Source organism: Aethalodelphis obliquidens, unplaced genomic scaffold (assembly GCF_003676395.1).
Source record: "Aethalodelphis obliquidens isolate GAN/ISIS:26980383/991018 unplaced genomic scaffold, ASM367639v1 scaffold47, whole genome shotgun sequence".
Classification (NCBI taxonomy): Eukaryota; Metazoa; Chordata; class Mammalia; order Artiodactyla; family Delphinidae; genus Aethalodelphis; species Aethalodelphis obliquidens.
Window position 1 is genome coordinate 15475749 of NW_020837991.1, and position 13165 is coordinate 15488913.

The 13165-nt window shown below is 42.1% G+C and overlaps 1 protein-coding gene across 6 annotated transcripts in view; it reads right to left on the reverse strand.

The window, feature by feature from the left end:
- Nucleotides 1-13165, reverse strand: part of NCKAP5 (NCK associated protein 5) — a 1064528-nt gene that overhangs the window by 365955 nt on the left and 685408 nt on the right. The window lies entirely within an intron of this gene.

Below are 13165 nucleotides of genomic sequence, written 5' to 3' on the forward strand. Positions count from 1 at the left end.
CAATAGCCAAGATATAGAAGCAACATAACTGTCCATCAACAGATGAACTGATAAAGAAGATGTGGAATACACACACACACACACACACACACACACACACACACACGTAGTGGACATCAGGGTAAACTGCTTCCACCCAGGATGCCAAATCAAGACTTCACACTTTAACTAAACATGACATCTTTTCTTCTTCTCCATCTTTTCTTTACTATGGCATTGGCCAGGATAGATAACGTCATCATCCATATCTCCCAGGCCATTGCTAATGGAGGTTACCTTTCAGACTGCTGGGTTTCTCATCAAAAATTCCAACCTGTCCATAACATTGGAGACCCCCTGGTCCTCCCAATCTTTCTTCTATTCCCAGTGTCACTGTAAATTATAATCAACTCCCCTTAGAAGTCAGAGTCCAACTTTTATGGCCAGAGTATCCAGTGCTTGTTTTTTTACCTTTCTCAGATTATATCTGTATTTCCCCAATTAGACACAAATACCTATAAAATTGTAGACTACTGGTACCTCTACATTTGATTATCTAAATAAGATCTCCTCCCAGTCGTGAAAAGATCTCACCAGCAGTATTCATCTTTGCAAGGCCCAAACTGTTCTTGGTATTAGGACAGCACTTGATTATCTTTTAGCTAAAGAAGGAGGTGTCTGTGCTGTGGCCAAAACCACTTGCTACACCTGGATTAACACTTCTCGGGAAGGTGAAACTCAGCTATGTAAGATCACTGAGCAGGCCACTTGGCTTAAGAAACTGACTCTTCGGGGGGGTCTTTTTTTGACTTATTTTAGATTGATTCAGTACTTAAGAACCACTGCCCTGAAGTGCTCTCCAGATAGTGGGAATTATCCTGCTTATAAGAATCATAGTAGTCTCCCTGGTACACTGTATTCTCTCAGAAGCTCTAAATGCATATTCACAGCCACTAACCACCAAGCAGATTTTTTCCCCTAAGACTAGAACATTACAGTAGGAACAGAGAGAATGAACGAGTAAAGTAACATGAACCTGAAATTATGACCTCTGAGTACCACAGAGATTCAGCAAAAAATGTCATGACCTGTGAATACCACGCAGAGGATCAGCAAAACCTGGAAAACTTCAGAGCAGTAACTGGGAGTGGTGCTAAAGCCTTGAAGTTTGACCACATCTCTCAGTTAAGCTGAGAGTCTGATCAAAAGGGAGGAATTGTTAACAAGGAGACAACACATCTAAAATGGAGTCACTTGTGCTAAGCCTCAGGTCAGAAAAGCAAGGTTAATTCTTAACCTAATAGCAGTTTCAGCCTCTCCCAGGAATGTATTCTCAACCAGTCAGTCTAAAATTACCTGATCAACAGTAGTGATGTAACCAACCTGATAGACCCCTGCCATCCCCGCAAAGGTGACCTTGCCCGAAACAGTTTAGTCTTTTCTAGTAACTTCACTGTCCTGCCTCTTTCTGCCTATAAAAGTCCTCCATTTTCTACAGTTCTTTGGAGCTCCTTTCTGTTTGCTACATGGGATGCTGCCTGATTCATGATTGTTGAATAAAGCCAATCAGATATTTAAAATTTACTCAGTTGAATTTTTTTTTTTTGCAGTACGCAGGCCTCTCACTGTTGTGGCCTCTCCCGTTGCGGAGCACAGGCTCCAGACGCGCAGGCTCAGCGGCCATGGCTCACGGGCCCAGCCGCTCCGCGGCATGTGGGATCCTCCCGGACCGGGACGCGAACCCGTGTCCCTGCATCGGCAGGCGGACTTTCAACCACTGTTAACACCAGGGAAGTCCTGAACTTTGTTTTTTTAACCGAAGTTTGCTGAGAAATACAGAATAAAGAATATTAAATAACAAGAAATGAAGTTGGGATTTGACCCTGTAGTTAGACGAGGAACAATGAGAGCTTTAGAGAGGTAAACTACCTAAAAAAAGAATGTTTATAAAATGAGTCCCGTAATCAGCTGGAGGCAAGGGCCACTCAAATCAGATGGGGATGAGCTAGATGGTGATACGGTAGAAACAGGAGAGGAAAAATGAAGAGATGTGTCAAAGAGCCATTTTCAGGAGTCGGCAGGACTCAGAGACAACTACAGGAATGAGTGAAAGTGAAGGGAAGCCAGAGGGACTCGATGGGGCTGGGTGAGGTTCTACAGTTGCATCCACAGAGGATGTTAAGAAGGGAAGCTGGCTGGAGCCTAGGACAGTGTGGTTTTGTTTTAAAATTTTATTTCATTCTATTAAAAGCATTTCTGACCTTTAGGGACTAAAAGCCAGGAGAGCAGAACTTGTTCAAAACAAATACACGGGTTAGGCCGAAGGCAGGTGGTGTGAATAATTCTGCCCCAAGGGGTTAGGGACATCATCCCAGCAGAAGATAAAATCGGAGTGGGGTCAAAGTGGAGGTGCATCTACCAAAGAGACAAGGGGAGGAAGGGTACACCAGGGAGAGGGAACAGCACATGCGAAGACACAAGGGTAGAAAATGGTAAAGCCCGTGAAGAATGTTGGAAAACCACCTCGACTGCACCAGGATGGGCAATGTCAACAGCCACCCGCTCTCGATAATGACACAAATCCCAAAATAACCACGCCATCCACCGCAGAGCACACACTAAACCTCCACCCAACACATCCCTTAAGAAAGTCTTGGTGAAATGAACAGTTAAGGCCAGGCTTCTGCTACTTATGAGGGGAACAGATCAGCTAGCCATGCTAGGAACAAATATTTTTCATGAATTATGCATTTTAACATTTCAGAAAGCACTGCCCTTAGAGGAGAAATGGGTCACAAGATGCAGAGATTTTATTAGGAAGAAGCATGGACATATTCAAGGCCGAGAAATCTGGATGCAGTGGGCCTAGAGGCAAGGGAAGCCCAGGAGGGGGAGTCCCTAGAAGGGGGAGTGAAAAGGAAAAAAGATAATCTTTTTGTCTACTTTAGACTTTTCCTGGGGCCAAATATATGTTAGAATGTTTATATCTAAAGCCTTGATGAAAAAGTTTCCCAATATATTTCTATTTCTGAATGTATGAATATATATGCATATATGTGTATATACATCTATACACATTTGTATGTATGTGTATGTACATGCACACATGTACATGATACTTAATTCATGGGTCATGTTTACTACTGAGCAAGGTAAAGGACTACAGAATGCCTCCTTCTGAGGTGACCCCCAGGGATCACTGCCTCCTGATATATTGTACTTCTGACAAGTATGATGCATATTTCCCATGACGACAGGCGGGACTTAGTGACTTGTTTATAACCAACAAAATAGAGCCAATTTGATGGGATCTCACTTCCGTGATGACATTACAAAAGGTTGTGACTTCCATCTCACCAGCAAGCTCTCTGTACTGCCTTCTCTGCTTGCATGCTTTGATGAAGCAAGCTGCCGTGGTGGAAAGGCCCATGTGGCCAGAAACTGAGAGCTGCCAATGACCAATCTCCACCAAGGAAGTGACTCCGAGCAACAGCAAGAAGCCTGGAAGCCGGTCCTTCCCGAAGGGTGGAGGTGACTACCTACGATCCCAGCAGACACATTCAATGCAGCTGTTGAGAGGCCCTGCAGCAGAGAATGCAGCTAAACCAGGTCCAGATTCTAGACTCTCAGAAACAATGCAGGGAGGCGATAAATATGTGTGTTGTTTTCAGGTACGGTTTTGGCGTAATTTGTGACAGGGCAATAGATAACTAACATAAGGGCCAAATATTAAAACACATCCTCTCCATTCAAACAAGGAACACTGTAAAGTGTTCCCCATGTTGACTCTTGCCAGCACATTTTCGTACTGTCTTCTAGACCTGTGTATATTTTTTCTCATATTTTTATATATACTCTATTGTAATTTATTTATATTTCTTCATCCTGTTTCCTCCTTTCTTTGCTTCTTCTTTAAGAATGGCTTGGTTGCAAACCTACCACCTTCTTGATAATCAATGAGGAACTTCTTTCCAATACAGATCTTGTATGAAGGACTAGCTCTCTTTGATACAGTCAGTGTACATTTTTTATACTTGAGACACGTGTATGTATTGATTGCTTCTTGCTGACATGACTGTAAACTATATGAGAGCATGAAGGATATCTAATCACCCAGTGTAAAGATCTACGACCCCAACAGAACTGCTTGTATTTCATAGCCCTTCAGTGCAGATTTGGGATTAATTCTGCAGTTATAGCACAAGCTCTTTCATAGGACATTCAAGAACTTTTAAGAATAACTCACAAAACAAGTTAATATCTTCACTTACCACACAAATTTGAAATAAGTAAGTCACAGAAAAACAAACTCTCTCTACATATGTTTTAGTAGAATACAAGCTAAGGGTGATAGACCTGAGACTTTCACAAGGTATCAAAATAGAATAATTCCAAGGGAAGTTATACGCATACCTCATAGAATTATCTAAAAATATACTGCTCATTATGCAACAAAATAATAGCCCTTTAATAAGCAAATGTAAACTACGGCACTTTAATTCTGAAAATTTATAGTTAACTTATCTTTTACGAAGGATAAACAAAACATTTTAAAAAGATGTTGAAAACCTCATTTACTTGTACACTAAACGTGGGGAGCAAGTTAGGCACTTCTTTTAAACAATTCTAAGTTCCCCATATTGAAAACAACAGCTGTGAAAGAAAGTAATTCACATGACTTACTGTATAATCATTCTATCATTAGATGCTATTTGGAAATACAGAAGCAAAACTGAGTGGCTTTCTTGCTAGCACTCATAAAGAAACCTGTTTTCTCAATCTTCTCCTCTTATGTATCAACTGTACATGAATAAGAGTTTTGTTAATTTGTAAGAGAACATTTTATGACAAGTTTTCTTGGATTTTGGAACTCATTCTCCATTGCCTGGCAGAGATGCTCAATATGTACGCCTAGCCCCACCCACCACGTTACAAAGAGATCCAGCGCATATCTTCCTGGAGTGATCATGCATTTGACTACATGCCACAGAAAATACGCTGATGGGTCTGAAAAGATAATGAAGCCTTATCCCTGCCTGGTATTTCTGACTGTGCTTTTAGGTATTTTGCACAGAATGATAATACCAGGTGAATTAGTCCAATTAGCATCCTGGAGAAAGGGACAAAGAAATGAGTTTTTTCCCTTCACTTTACCATCCTTATTACCATCCAGTTTTCTCCAACTTATTCCTCCCACTGCCTTTTGTGGTTGAAATATGATGTAGCAAGAAGGTTTCAAAACAGGCAAATATCCAAAACTTTTTCTTATACTGAATGGTCCTCAGTGTCTGTATCTCCAAAGATGACTAAATGCTGGCTGATATCTAGAGCATAAAGCCATTAATCAGCCAGCATATGATCTATTCGATCTATGATTTGCCTTTTTTCATTTTGAGACTAATTATAATTTTTGAGAAAGCAACGGCTTCTACTTTGCATGCTTCCAGAAAACTAAGATCATGTCATTCAATGAAACATGACTCTACGGTAGAAAGAATACGTATAGGGTGCTGAACAAGGTATTACTTCTAATTTCTAAGTGCTTCTGTGCCTGTGAGAGGTGTGATATATATTCAGCAGATACCCCTGGGTGCTGTGGGTAGAAGAGAATTCTAAAGAAAAACCTGACATTTTGTGAATTATGGCATCAACACTCCACTATATGTCAGCAAGCAGCAAAGATACGATCAAGAGGAGTGAATGCAGAACTTCCCGAGTAACTACAGCCCTGGGTTAATGGGCACAGAGGATTTTCTAGCACAGTCTATTAGGAATACTTCCATTGGAGCCACAGAAGACCCAAGTTCATTCTTGAGCTCCAGGGATGGTGGTCACTGTGGGTCCTCTCAGTGATGATAGTACCTTTTCTCATCACAGCCATCTAAAGTCACAGCCAACTACATCTGTTCTAATTTTCTTTTTAAAGAACACAATTGGGGGGAATCATTGTGAACTCACTTTCCAGAAACTTCCCTGGCTTGAGAAAAAGAGGAGGGATTCCAGAAGAAAGTAATAATGACAAAGAATTCAAAAATTCAGAAAACTGACTGCCTTTGCATCTAAACTACGTTTTGCTGCTATCCTGAAAAAAGAACTATGAAGACTTCTTGGGAGAAAAAGTTGCAGCTTTCTTTCAAGGCATTGAAACTTTCTTTACTAGATTTCATTTTTAGTTCCAGGCGTTTTAAATCAAAGGAGAGGTTGTCTCAGAGGCTGAACGGACTTTGAGGGGGCCAGTGCTGCAGAGGGCTCTCAGGGAACCCTCCTTGGTGCTGAATTCACATTCTTTCGGTCAACACCTCTCTTGCCTGTTATCTTGATCCTAATCTTTCCACAGCAAAAGCCTCATCACTCCAGTCTACTGTGCTCATTTTAGATACACTGCCCCTTTGACAAATATTTTTAGCTACGTCCCGTCCCAACCAGGGATCTAGCCAGACCTGTAAGCATCACATCGGACTCAGTCCTGTCTCTTTTGCCTGGTCCCATTCTTGCTGACCTCACCCAGGGTACCTTCCAGGGCAGTTCTCTCCCATGCATCCTAACTGGTAGCTGTGACGCATGCTGTTGAGTGGGTGTAAGAGACTCACTTCCCTGGGACTGAATGCATTTGCGGGTGGAGAGGGCAAGACATTCAGCAACAGGCCAGCTTAACTCTCCTCTCTATGAATCATGGTGACTCCCTCTGCCTACTTCTCTCTTGAGCTGGTAGCCATGGAAATGACTTGTGACATCAAATCTATCACAAGCGTTGAGATCTAATGGTTCTACTCAGACAGATGAGTTCACACACATCACCCTGCAGGTAGCACCCATGAACCACATGGCAAACTCCCTTGAGTTTCTTTTTCACTCGGTGCAACTCATAATTTAAAGGATGGTAGACTATAAGTCACTAAACACAACAATTTACTGTCATTTATGCTCCATACCTGTTCTAAGTGCTTTGCAAGTGTTAAGCCATATAGTTTTCAAGATAATAATCTCTATGACTATTATTATTATCTCTAGTCCCCTGTAATTAAATGAAGCTAATGAGACAGACAAGTTAAGTGATGAGCTCAAGGTCACACAGACTATTTAGTGGTAGAGTGGGATATGCACTCAGGGAGTTTGGCTCTAGTATTCAGTAGCCAAACTGCTTCACGTACCTGCAGCTGTAAAATAGGGAGCCTGTACTGGGGACTCCTATGTTGAAAAGGAGGCTGGACTAAAACGCTTCAATTCCTTCCAGTTTGAAATGTTTGTGATTCTAAGAATTCTAAGAAGAAGCGTTTTCGTTTTGTTTTTTTTACTTAAACAATGGTCTTCTCCAAAAATGTGGGTTATATGCTAAAGTACAATTTATAGGTATGGTAAAAATTATAAATAATTTAAAAATTATTCCATTATTTAATTTTTACTCGATGTCTTATTCAATATTTGCAGTTCTATATACTTTTAGAAAGTATTATATGCAGAGCATTACACTGAATCTCTGCTGCTGTGTTAAATTTAGTGATCTCAGAATAAAATTCCTAGAGGGAATTATTTAACATACCTCAGAGTATATTTTGTCATGACCCAGACAATTTAATAATATAAATTACTATTATTCCCAATATCTTTATTCTCGGAGAAATAAAAACAAAGAAAACATTCCAAACAAGTAAAATTTTCAGATAACTATTAACTACCTATTCAATCAAACAAACTTAAGAGAATCTTTTGGTGACTGTTTTCCTAAAACGGATCACATACTTTTAAGTTTTATGGCTACTATCTGAACATAATTTAACTTTTTCAGGACCATTTTGAACAGTCACTGTAACTATCAATTGTTGAGCGTATATAATTTTCCTGGCCCTTTTTCAATTCGTTATTTGTCTGACACTGCTATTATGATACTTGCCTCTAACAATGATTTATAGCCATATAGTATGTTCCATACTGATTGCTATGAACTTTGAAACTGTATAATCAAGTTGGTTAACAATGCGTCTGACACAGAAATAAACCATTCATGAGTGAGAAGCACAATGTCCTCCAAAAAAAAAATAAACAAAATTGAGTGCAATTCAGTAAATAGAGTGTATTTGTTTTCAAAAAAATTTTTTTGATTCCTTTTATATTCTCAGCTGTGCTCTAGGAAGTTGCACTCACCATGTAAGTAAATTTCATATACACTTTAGAGCCATATCAGCAACTGCAGCATTAACTACAGTAATGACGCTGATTGGTATTTTATGGCAGATAAAAGTAAATATGTCACACGTATTAGGACACTTCATTTGTCACAAATTTCTGAAGTAGGCATTATTGTCCCGATTTGAAGACTATCATATAAAGGTTACAGAGGTAAAGTCACTTGCCGCAGGCCAGATAGAATGCAGTAGAGCGAGAATTCAAACCCAGAATAACAATAACTGTTACCTTAATTGTGTGGGGAGAAGGGAGAGATTCAGGGAAGAAAAAGTTACCGCTGGATAACAACGTAACTATGGATCTGATCCAGCTTTTCTAGGCTGTCTTAGTCAGCTGAGGCTGCTATAACAAAATGCTACAGACTGAATGGCTTACTGACAACAAACATTTATTTCTCATAGTTCTGGAAGCTGGCAAGTCCAAGATCAAGGCACCAAGAGATCTGGAGTCTAATGAGGACCGGCTTCCTGGTTCACAGACGGCCATCTTTTCACTGTGTCCTGTGTGGCAGAAGAGGGCAGGGAGCTCTCTAGGGCCTTTGTTAGAAGCGCACGTTCCCATTTATGAGGGCTCTCCCCTCATGACCTAATCACCCTGAAAAGTCCCACCTCCAAACACCATCACATTGGGGATCAGGTTTCAACACTGAATTTTGGGATGACACATTCGATCTATAGAATAGGCCTTTCAAAAAACAGTTTGTATCTAAAAGTAGCAATGCTACCCAGTGTGGTATGATCTGATACTACTAAACCTGAATCAGTCATTATTTACTGAGTATCTACTAGGTGGATTTCAATAATAAGTATCTTTTCAGGGCCTTGAAATGAGTGGTACTCCCATGACTAATGGGACAGGCTAACGACTGCCCCCAGGGCACATCAGGTTGCTCAGAGGGAAGCAGAAAGAGACAGGAAGGTGGCGAAGTAGACACACTGCCAGAAAACACTCACTGCCCACTCCTGTTTGTTTTCCTGCTTCAAATAAGCCATAATCGACTTTGGAAACCCATTTGACAAAAAGAAATGTTAACAAGGGTTTTTCTGGATACATACCTAAACCAGTTAGAAAAGAAAATATCCCTCAGGCCCCGGTGAGATTGGCTGCTCAGATCATGAAAATCCTCTTAGTTATGTGCACAGCTGTCAATGCAAACAGGAACCTGCAGAAGCTGTTAGCCAAATCCCCCTCCTGCCCAGAAACAGCGTGTTTCAGAGACCTGTTCCCTGGCCTACACACGCAGACATGTGTTCTTTGGTGTAGATTAGGTTTCAGAGAAGAAAATATGAAGTTTGATCACGGAGAGATTTTCTCATTAAACCACTACATCAAAGAATTGATTTTGAGATGGGAATGACCTTGAGGTTACAGAGGGATGGCTAATGATGGAGTGTAGGGGTTGTGGGCTATTCTCAGGGTGACGGGTGAGCACACAGACACCAGATTCCCCAACCAGGGTCTCACACTCAGTGTCTGCAGGGGTCCAGCAGGCAAAGCAAGCTGAGGGACCCGCCAGGGGAACAGTCCAGCTCTGCCTCCTTCTGACCATGCCTGCTGTGGGGAGCTCATCCTGTGTTGAAATTCATCCAGTTCTCCAGGGAAGACATAGATCTAGATTTTGCAGATATCTTTATATTTTAAAATGAGGGTGGGCTCCATGGGCTGCTTAAGCCCCGCCCCTCCCCAGAATGCCAGTTTGATTTCTGACCCAGAAGACAGGCAAGTGACTCAGGATAATTACAGGATATTCTGTCTGGCCATTTGGATGAAGCCAGGTTGACATGTGGAAATCCCGACGAGATGTAAAACCTCAGCTATTAAGAACATTAGTTATTGTTTATTATGAAATCATAAATACAGCAGACACACAGTGAGTCTTGAGGATAGAGGGGGAGTAGGACAGCAGCCACACATATTTTGTGCTAACCACCCCTCCCAAAAAAACCACGCTGGGCTTTTACATTTGATGTGGCCATTTGGATGGCGCAAGATCACAACAGCAGCTTCCAAATGCTCCTCTCAATAAAACTGCCACATCCAATGCCCTGGGGGTGGTGAGCAGCCTGTCTCCACAGCCAGCAGTTGGGCCAAGTCCAGTTCAACAGACAGCTGTTTTCAGAGCATGGCGGTGGGCGTTGGTCAATGTCTCGGCCAGTGGGAGAGTGGACAAATCAGGTGGTGTATTAGTTCCCTGTGGTCATTTTGGAGCCAAAACTAAGAAGCTGAATAACAGAAATTTGACTGCTCACAGCTCTGGAGGCCAGGAGTCCAACATCAAGTTGTCAGCTGGGCCACACTCTCTGAGCCCTAGGGAAGAACCTGTTCCTTCCCTTCTCGTGCTTCCAGTCACTACTGGCATCCTTGTCTATGGCTACATCTCTCTCTGCTCTGTCTTCCCACTGCCTTCTTGTCTGTCTTCTCTTCTGAGCATCTCTCTTCTAAGGATAACTGCGACTGCATGCAGCGCCCTCCCAGATAACTCAGCAGAAATGCCTTCTCTCAAGATTCTCAACTTATCACGTCTTTTGCCAAATATGGTAATAGTCACTCTTTTGCTATATAAGGTGTGAGGTGACAGAAAATATGTATTGGTCCCTGCCCCCTGTTCCTGGCACAGACCTGCTAAAACCCTTATAAATTCCTGAACAGCTAGAAGAGTAGGAGCATCTCTTATTCTAATATTTGCCTTTGACGCCATCTCTGATGCATGGCTCCTAAAACCCTTGTAAATTCCTAAGCTGTAACAGCTCCAGGAACATCTTTTGTTCTAATGAGGTGACCCTGGGTGGGCTCCTGGCGGGCTCCTGGATGGGGCTGGTCACCAGAAAGACCAAGCCATGATCAGAAGCTTGGACCTTTCAGCCCTATTCTCCATCCTCCAGAGAGGAGCTAGAAATGGAGTTAATGGTTAATCATACCTGTGGGAGGCAGACTCCATAAAAATCCCCATAGCACAGGCTTCAGACAGCTTCCATGCTGGCAAACACATCCACACCAGGAGGGTGAGGCACCCCGACTTCAGGGGGCCAGCAGCTCCTGCGCTTGGGATGCTCCCAGACCTGGCCCTACATATCTCTTCATCTGGCTGTTCATCTGTATCCTTTATCATATCCTTTAATAAACTGGTGAACTTAAGCAAGTGTCTCCTTCAGTTCTGTGAGCTGCTGTACCAAATCAATCGAACCCGAGGAGGGGGTCATGCGAACCTAGGATTTGTAGCCAAATCGGACAGAAATTGTGGGTAACCTGGCGACCTACTCGTTGTGATTGGCATCTGAAGTAGAAGGGGAGCAGTCTTGTGGGACTGAGCCCTTAACCTGTGGAATCTGACACTATCTCCAGGTAGACAGTGTCAGAATTGAGTTGAACTGTAGGACATCCAGCTGGTGTCACAGAGAACTGCTCTGTGTGGGGCATAACCCCTGCAACACATTTGGTGACCAGGAGTGTCAGAAGTGAAGTGTTCTATGTGAGCAGGAAAGGAAACACACAGGGAATAAACACATAGTAGGGAAGAATTGGGGTTTTCCCCATACAAGAAGGAAAAAACTGATTTTTTCCTTTATATATGGTGATATTCACAAGTTCTGGATATAGGGCATGGGGATGTCTTCTGGGGTCTCACCATTCAACCCACTAATGGGCAGGGAGTTGGGGCAGGTAGCAGAGATTGCAGAAGTTCTCCAGAATCCTAGAGCACCCCACAGGATCTCAATTCTGGGAAACCTGAAGGGCCTTACAGGATTTCAATAAATGAATTCAAGTAGACAAGACCAGGACATGGTCACTGAGGAGGGACCCATGTGACAGGAATTAGAGGAGAGGGTATGGGCCGCTTAGGAGTCATGTCCACAGCCTATTTCCATTCACGAGGGCCAGAGGAGTCCCAGAGCAATTGTGAGGCTCAGTCTGGCCATGGGTTTTTAGATCAGCAGCAGGTTTTTCAGATCAGCTGACCTGCCAGGTGCCAAATGGACAAACGCAAGTGAAACCAATATGACTGAGAAGTATATTCAACAATCTGATATAAACCTCAGCAGTTGCCCTACGGAGGGAATACTTTGGGTGTTGAAATTCTGTAAAGCAAATGAAGACAAGAGGTTCTGGCTTACTTTAGCTAGTCAACTTCTAAAATGCAGATGGTCAAGAGGCATAGGAAAAGATGCTCAACATCGCTAACCATCAGGGAAATGTAAATGAAGATCGCAGTGTGTGGCATTGCTCACAGAACTGGAACAAATAATTTTTAAATGTGTATGGGAATGCAAAAGACACCTGTCAGAATGGCTATCATCAAAAAGAACACAAGTAACAAAGCGGAGAAAAGGGAACCCTTGTACACTGTTGGTGGGAATGTAAACTGGTGCAGCCACTGTGGAAAATAGTATGGAGGGTTCTGAAAAAACTGAAAATAGAGCTACCATATGGCCCAGCAATTCCACTACTTGGTATATATCCAAAAAAACAAAAACACTAATTTGAAAAGATACATCCACCTCAATGTTCATAGCAGCGCTATTCACAATAGGCAAGATACGGAAACAAGCTAAATGTCCACCAACACATGAAAGGATAAAGAAGGTCCGGTACATATATATAATGGAATACTACTCAGACATAAAAAGAATGAAATGTTGCCATTTGCAGCAACATGGATGGACCTGGAGGGCATTATGCTTAGTGAAATAAGTTAGAGAAAGACAAATACTGTATGATAGCACTTATATGTAGAATCTAAAAATTACAACAAACTAGAGAATATAACGGAAAAAACCCAGACTCACAGATACAGTGAACAAACTAGTGGTTGCCAGTGGCAGGGGGAGGAGCAATATAGGGGTTGGCGAGTGGGAGGTACCAACTGCTGGATGTAAGACAGGCTACAAGGATGTATTATACAGCACAGGGAATATAGCCAATATTTTATAATAATTGTAAAAGGAGGGTAACCTTTAAAACTTGTACTCAAAATATATACGGAGGAAAAACAAGTAAATAAAAT